The 8,825-nt window shown below is 35.7% G+C and overlaps 1 long non-coding RNA gene across 1 annotated transcript; it reads left to right on the forward strand.

Moving 5' to 3' along the window:
- The first annotated feature begins 2,287 nt into the window (after positions 1 to 2,287).
- LOC107061872 (uncharacterized) lies at positions 2,288 to 4,855 on the forward strand. The gene is made up of 3 exons (XR_001474299.1): positions 2,288 to 2,650; positions 3,291 to 3,554; positions 4,811 to 4,855. It is a non-coding gene; the product is annotated as an uncharacterized lncRNA (long non-coding RNA).
- Positions 4,856 to 8,825: the final 3,970 nt, after the last annotated feature.

Consider the following 8,825-nt stretch of genomic DNA (forward strand, 5'->3'; position numbering starts at 1 on the left):
TCTCTCCAAGCTAAGTCTGAACATACTTTGTTTATGTTTGAGAAGATTTGTATTGTTTTGGTGAGTCATTCTTCTCTGATCGGGTGTATTTTTTTGGAAATTTTATAGTGAGTATATGTATTGAGATTTGGGAATAAAACGTGTTTTATGTTTCTAGAATCGCAAAGCCCTGATCTGAATGATTTGTTTGCACAATGTGAGTATCTCTGTGTGGTGTTTTGCTGGATTACTTTGGGAATTTCATATGTAGTTTGTTGTAGAGCTGATGGGTATTTGGTTTCTTGATATGGTAGATCTTCCATATTTTACTTTCTGATTGTAGTTTTAGACTCAATTGACTTCCTTTTTAAGGTAATATGTGCTTGCAACTGTTGGATACAATGTCAAAGCTAAGAATTTTGCTTAAGGGTGTTCAAAACATCAGGATATATATCTAAAAAGTTATTTTTGACCTATATACACAATATTATTTGCTATTAGTTGGCAATTGTTTTGATTTTGGGGTTGTGCACAAAAATTGGTTGGTAGTTACTAGCAATGAAAACATAAACAATTTAGTTTCTAGGAACAATGTCTGCTAAAGTGTCTGCAGCAGCACGCTGACACTTTTCTACAGACAGACGCCTCATAAGAGTCTGAATTAGTGGAAGAAGTGCTAAATTATTAGACTGGATCCACAGAAGTGTAACATGCTAACTGTTTGTTTTATCAGCGCTCTTGGGAATCTTTGACATAATTTCAACTTTTCGCTGGCCGGTAGTTATGCTCTTTATGTACCAAAACATTATGCTGTTATACAGTCCAAAAGGTTAATGAAAGTAGCATTCAGATAATTTAACATTATGGGAACTTCCCACTTACAACATTTTGGTCTCTAGGTGTAAAACTAGTGATTTGATACTCTTTACCATTTTGTTTGGCAGTCTTAAAAGTGTGGTCTAGGTTTGTGCATATTCAATTATGGTATATCTGGTACTTTTGGTGCTTTCATGTATTCACGTTTCCAAGAAGGACTAGATCTTGCCAATGAGAAAATTCCACTTAAGATTGAAAAAACATGTGGTGTTTCTGGCTTGCTCGTTAAATTAATTTGTAGTTCAAGCAAGTTAAGAATCTTGGGGAAATTGACAACAATTTTTGGCTTAAAGTATTTTTAAATGACCTTATTGTCTGAAAAGTTGTGTTCTTTTAAATAGTGTGGTGCAGGAGAATTGATGAGCTTGTTGATGGCCCTAATGCGCCACACATAACTCCAGAAGCTTTAGATAGGTGTGAGGCAAGTCTGGAAGATATTTTTAATGGGCGGCTATTTGATTTGCTTGATGCAGCCTTATCCGATACTGTTTCTAGATTTCATGTTGATAAGGTTAGTCTCTCTAATTCTATCACCATTATCTTCTCCAGATTCAGATTCTATTCTTTTTTGCTGAGTGCTTTTCCGATGCAAGTATTTGTGTAATTCGATACTTCTCTTCCATATACTTCTCTTCTTTGTATTTATATCTCTTTCTAATATCATTATCTACTTATATTTTTTAATTGATTAGCAAATTAGGCAACTAGTTTTCATTTGCTATCACTGCGGGCTGACATTTAATTTGTGGTTAATAACCTCGATCTCTTACTTGCAACCATGTGAAGTGTCTGATAATTCATCTAACTGGTGCAGCCATTCAGAGATATGGTTGAAGGAATGCATATGGACTTGTGGAAATTCTTATACAACAACTTCGATGAGCTATATCTCTATTGTTACTATGTCGCTAGTACAGTAGGATTGATGAGTGTTCCAGATATGGGCATTGCACCTGAATCAAAGGCAACGACAGAGAGTGTATATAATGCAGCTTTGGCTGTAGGGATCACAATTCAACTAACCAATATACTCAGAGATGTAGGAGAAGAGTAAGTATGAAGCTATATTTAATTCACATTGATAATTTCTCTAGTAACATGCCAAAATATATCAAAAGCGTAGTCTATTTCTCATACATAAGTACAGTGTAATGCCTATTGCTCCATTTTGTTTTGAAAAAGTCGCAGGCGACTTTGCCATTCTTTTTGTTTCAAATATAGTAATTGCAAGTTGTTGCTCTACCTTCATATTACTCCACGTGGTTGTCTAATGATTGTGTGTGGCAGGCTTCCACCGATCTTCATCACCTTCACGTTTCATCTTCATATCATTTCACATCAACACAAAAGACGAATTTCCTCGATGTTTCATCTCCTCAAACTTTACATCTTCAATTACTTCAAGTATTGCTGCAATTTTAAGGCAATCTTTTTTCCTCACCCATCTTCTTCTTTGATTTTAATTATTCGTAAGTTAATTTTGAATTGTTACAATAAGTTGTGCTTTCTTTGTTGTGTTAGGTGTTTATGCTACTGCAGTAGGTTTTGATCGGGGTTGCAGTGTTATTATAGGCGAGGGGCTGCATATTTGACAATTTAGAAGTCAATTACGCACTCGAAGATTTTCAACTGGTTGGTGTTATTTTTTTTTAACTTTTTAAGCAATATCAACTGCATATATGCCAGCAGAAATTGGACGGGGATGAGTATAACTTGAACCGCTAGACCCTGAACTTTGCAACATGCTAACTGAATATGAAATTCATTTATTCTTAGCCACGTTGCAACTGCGCAGGTTGTTATGTACTTCGTATATGGGAAGCTGAGTTTTTGTTTGTCCATTAATTACTTGGATTGGTTTCTGTTATGAATTGCCTGTAAGTTCACAATCTATGTTGGTCAGACTTAGAATATTGTTCTGTTCAATGTGTGTCGGATCTTCCAAAAGCTATGAACTTAAGAGGATTCAACATTGGTGTTGCCTACAGTATTTTTAATGGGTCCGAGTAACATAGTTCATCGTAGCATTTCGTTTCAGAGTGTTTGAAGTTTGATAGCTAACTGATTGTCAGCATTCTGTTGATATACATTTCTTGGATATATATAGAGGTAAAACATGAGCAGTTCACTTGTTAGTTGTAGCCTGCCTATGAATTGCAGCCGAAATGGAAAGATTCATGTTCCTTTGATTGTTGATTTGCAGGTGATGAATAGTTTCGTTCATTCCTTACCTATGTTGCTTCGACCCTTCAAAAATGTCGTCAGGTGTGTGTTGGATTCTCCAAATGTAGTACATTTTTTGAGGATGCAACACGAGTGTGACAACATTTTTAGAGAGTCTGAGCAAGATAAATTTCTTTACATGTTTGTCATGTTAACAATTTATATATTTTCGGAACTAGATTGTATAGTAAAATCTCGAGTTTATGAAACAGGTTGGGAATCCAAATTTTGTGTTTGAAGGCAAAACTATACAAAGAATAGAACTTTTGGTACTAACCACATTGAAGTGGAGAATGATAGCTTATACACCTTGCACATACATCGATTATTTTGTAAGAAAGATGAATGACGATCAATCCCATCAGAATGTTTTGTGATTAATTCAATTCATGATTATTGAATCCTGCAATAGTATCACCATCAAATGAGGAGGAGGTGTGGCGCCACTTATAGCACTTGGACGAACTAATGATGAGGTGAATCTTTGTGCAATAGAACTTCTATATGATATATATAAATGCTTTCCTATGCCTGCTTGGTTGTTTCTCTTTTTCAACTTTCCGTAACTTGCGAAGGCCTAATTTCTTCCTCAAATTGTTATTGAATTGGGTCTTTGTATATCTTAAATTCATGTGTAACTTAGCTCACCATTTGTTGGTGAACTCTTATTCTATTTTCCTGGAAACTTTAGATGAAATTAGTCGTCTCTTCGAACTTAAAAGAAAGAATGAACCGGCATGTCTAGTGATGGCAACCTGTCCACACTTAGAGAGTAAATTTAGGATAATATTTTTAACCTTTTAATTAGTTTATTCTAGGCTTAAACTTGTCCATACATGCTTCATCACAATAAATAAATTATAGTTCCTTCCATGGCATGATGCATACTGAAGCTTTCACTAATTCTACCTTAAATGTTCTAAATAACCGAGTCACTAAATCTGAAGTAGGTAGTGTTTTAATAACGTCTTCCACATAATTTATGGGTCATTCATATAATTTCTAAATATATTGTATTGTTGAAGTATGCCATATTTAGATGTAGTATCTTTTGGACATTTGTTTATGTACCTGCAAGTGGTTTTACCTAGCAGTGCAATGTCAATGATGCCTTACGCATTTATACAGAGAAATTTATACGTATCATCATTTTCTGGAACATAAAACTAATATGTGAAGCAATAGTTCTATTAATTGGCATGTAAATGACAAATGCAGGTACTCTCAATTATATAAGTTTTCCTGCTTCTATGAGTGAGAAATAAGCACAAGTATAATTACACTCATGTTATTATTCATTTATGATGCAACACCTTCTAAGAAATTCGTTTGCTCTTTTCAGGAAAGCCTCTAAAATAGCTACCAACTATTTTTAGAGGCTACACAATCTTCAATAAGTATTTTTTGCCAAAACATAACAAGTAGTGAATTTAGACGAGACGACTATGTGAATACATATGCTTCAGAGGAAAGAATATAACACTAAGAAACAATACTTGTGGCCAGAGAAACAAACGGGAAGAAGATCACAAATGTTAAAAATTGCATTTGCTGAAAGTAATCTAGGATGTATGTACATGTAGGTTTGCTTTTCCTAAATTTTTTTTGTTGATGTCATTTGAAGGCCTGAAAATTCAGTGTGTGTAGAATGCAGAGAGACAAAAGATGGTCTCTTTGGTGTCATTGAAGTAACGGCTACTTTTTGCTGCTTATTCGTGTATATGAATTTCAGTTGTCCTACACTCATCTAGGTTCAGTGCAATAACTTGCTCTTATGAAACTTATAAAGCTGAATTGTTGGGCCCGTGCGCAGCACGGGCAATGAATCATCTAGTACCTCAAGATGAATTAGCACAGGCACGGCTCTCCGATGAAGACATTTTTCGCTGGAAGAGTGACTGATAAATGGAGGATCTTTATGAAGAAGCAAATTCAGAGGGCAAGGAAATTCTTTTATGAGGCAGAAAAAGGTGCCAAAGAACTGAGCTCTGTCAGTAGATGGCCGGTAAGTAGTCATAAAGTTATAGTTGATCTTATGTATCTGCTACTTTTTCTTTTATTGTTAATTGTTATGGTAGTGAGGTAAAAAACAATATGAACTTATGTTTTTTATAGTGACACATTCCATCACATTGTTATGCAAAACAGAATAGGCTTCAGTTCAAAAAAAGTCTCCTCTCATTTGGCTATAGTTAATATGGACTAGTCGTCATACTAGTCGACATTGAAAGGTATCATAGTTTTCGATTTCTAGTTTTTAAATCCTCTAAATTATATGTTCCTTCATCACAGAGTAGAGGAAAAAGAGCTTGAACAACGTTCGTCATAAACTGAAGGTATGTTCTGTGTCTAAGAGCACAAACTGTTTTAGTTTACCTCTCTTGTTCTGTTTAAGCTGTACAGGCCCACTAAATGTTTCTATTAAAAAGGTCTTTATTATTTTTTTGAAAAGGACAAAATGATTAAATTGGACCTTAATGTGTGGTAGTTGGATTATATTAATCCTTCATATATTTATATGGTGTAACTTTCATGACATGGTAGGTCTGTGTATACTCTTACCTTCTTAAACTTCACTTATGGTAATAGAATTGTAGAAAAGTGATTATTTTAGTCCTAAACAGTCTCATTTTATCTTCTTATAAAGAAAGAAATCTTAACTCAAAAAATCTGCTAGAATACCGGAATCTGCAATCTGAACAGGCACAAACTGTTTTAGTTTGCCTCTTCTCATTTTGTTTATCTTTATCAGCTCAATTTATATGCTTAGGTATATTCATGTTTTTGTGTTCCAAGCATATACTGGATCTGCAATCTGCTAGAATACCTGAATCTGCAATCTAAACTTAAAAAATCTTTACACAGTGCTACAATTTGAACTCAAAAAATCTGTAATCTGCTACAATACATTGTGCTGCCTGAACTAAAAAAATATGCGGTCTGCCATTCTGCAATCTGGAACTGCTGCAATCTGATTTGTTGTACATAGTTTGTTTTGTTTTTTAATTTCATTTTAAATGTGTAGGGAAATGGAGGTGATCAAATTTGAAGGGTCGCCACAAGTCAATTTGATCTCATTGAAGTGGATGATGAAGAGTTTTTGAACTATTGTAAAAGTTTGAATACATTATATTTGATTTTGTGAAATATATTCATTGCTAGAATATATTGAACTATTGTAAGAGTACTTTTTGAACTATTGTTATTTAAAATATTGCTTTATAAGTATGTGTATGTACACAAGACATACTATCTATCTTTTGAAGTTGTATGTGTAAGTACGTACAAGACGTACTATCTTTTGAAGTTTATTGCAAATCTATATATTTGAATTACTTATTAGCTAATTTAATGCTTGAGATTATTTATTGCAAAATAATATTGGTGTTTTTTAATTAGAAATTGTGGCATATAAATATTTTATAGCCAAAATGATATGGCCACACTTAAAAGTGTAGCCATAGGACTGTAAATTGTGGTATGCACATGGGCAAGGACTACACTTAAAAGTGTTGTCATACATTATATAGAAAAGGCAACACTTTAAAATTGTTGTCATACATTAGATAGAAAAGGCAACACTTACAAATCGTGGGCAATAAGGAAGCTAAGGCCACGCTTAAAAGTGTAGTTGTATGAGATAGAAATGTTGCTATTTGAGGTACATAAAAGCGTTGCCATTTTTCATTTTAGGCTACGCTTTTCAGCGTAGCTGATGAAAAGTGTTGCCTAAACTCTAAGGTAACGCTACTTTCGGGCACCCCTGGAAAAGTGTTGCTTAAAGTCCAAAAGTGTAGCCTTTTATCAAAGGCCACACTTTTTGCTAGTTTAGGCTACACTTTACTGGGGTGGTCGTAGGCCTAAAATGGTGTAGTGTCAGTTGGGAAGTGTAGGGGATATCCGATTTCCTTGGATTGTGGGCAATGCAGTGTTTCATGTGACCAACACTATGTTGCTGCTATTGCAAATGAAGGGTCTCTTTGGATGACTCGCTAATGATGACCCTCATGACCACATCAGGAACTTCGTGGATGTATGTGGGCCATTCTCTTTAAAGAACATTACCTAAGAGTTAGTCCGGCTTTGTTTATTTCCCCTTTCTCTAATGGGGGAAGTAACAAAGTGGTTGACCGTGCTACCAAGGGATACATTCACTTACTGGAAGGAGCTCACCGAGGTATTCTACGAAAGGTTTTCCCTCCTTCGAAGATGGTTAAGTTGAAGGATAGTTTTTATTACTTCAAGTGTATTGATGTTGAACCCATCCATGAGACATGGTTGAAATTTCAAAAGTTGTTGTTTCAATGTCCGACTCGTGGGCTGCCAGACAAAGTGTTGTTGCAATATTTTTACCAAAGCCTTGACACGGTCAACAAAGGTGTTGCAGAAAAGTGCTTTGGAGATGGAATCATTAGACAACCGTTCTACATAAAATTAGCCCTTATTGATGAGATGGCGAAAATTAATCGTACATGGTACACAAGGGAAGATCAAGTGTCTCCTTGAACTTTGGGCTGACTAAGGAACGATCGGAGAAGTACCAAGAGCGAGATTAAAACATTGCCAAAATAATGACCCAAATGGGCTTATTGATGAAACATGTCATGGAAAGTGCTTCTAAGGCTGTCAATGCGATCGAAATTAGGGGAGTGAATCATGATGCACCACACTTTGAGTCTGTGTACAATGAAGAAGTGCATTTCTTGCCAAATCAGGCAGGAGATTCTCGTCTGAACTATCCAAGGCCAGGTGGGAATCAAGGTTGGAACAGGGACCATGATGATTGTTGGAGAGACCGAGATAGGGAATGACGTGACCATGGTACAAATTAGAGGGAGCGGGATGGTGACAAATATCGTTATGCGCCTCTTCATGAGTGTCAAAAGCCAAAGAGCAAAGAGCTGATCCTAAAAATTTTCGCACCGAAAATATGCATGCTCGTATCCTCAACAAAGTGGAAGGATACGACAACTTTCTAAAGGAAATGAAAAATGACATATTTTCTCTAAACCATACGGTTGCTTAACACTCAGTGTCTGTTGAGCAGCTGGAAACATAGATGGGTCAAATCTCAGCTCATTTAAATCTAATACCAAAAGGGGGTTTACCAAGTGATACCATGGTTAACCCAAAGAATGAAGCTTGGAAGCACGTTTTCGTCATGCGACTGTGTTAAATAAAGCGCTTCTTGGGAGCCAACCCAAGTTTTAGCTTTTGTTATCTAAATAACAGTTGTTAGATGTGCAGGTTGAAAAGTCAACTTTTTGAAGAAATAGGCCATTGGGTGAATCGTTGAGTGGGTCGGCGAGCTCGATGTGGATTGCTTTTTTGACAAACCAAAGGGTTGGAGTTCAGGTCACTTCGACGGGAAAATTTCCCTCGGCGCTTCGCCGAATTGGTCGATGACATAAGTGGATATCGCCGATCGACGCACAAACTGAAGGGTCAAAATGCTTCAAACCATTTTAAACTCAAATATCATCTTGATTTCACATTTTTCGACTCTTGCACTCTTTCCCTTTCATTTTAGATAATAATTTGTGTGAAATATTTGTGTGGGTGTCGTTGCTTGGGTGGAATTTGTGCTTGTTTTTGCATTTACCCGTGTTGCTTATTTATCTGAATCTGAGGTTGAGGTTGGTGTCCTGAACATGCTTTAATTTCTTCCCATTTCCTAAGAATGTATGTATCAGTGATGGATCTATTGTTTTCCCTTGAGCAGTTAATTGATTAGTTAATTATTGTTA

This window comes from Solanum tuberosum, unplaced genomic scaffold, assembly GCF_000226075.1.
Source record: "Solanum tuberosum cultivar DM 1-3 516 R44 unplaced genomic scaffold, SolTub_3.0 scf00176, whole genome shotgun sequence".
Taxonomy (NCBI): Eukaryota; Viridiplantae; Streptophyta; class Magnoliopsida; order Solanales; family Solanaceae; genus Solanum; species Solanum tuberosum.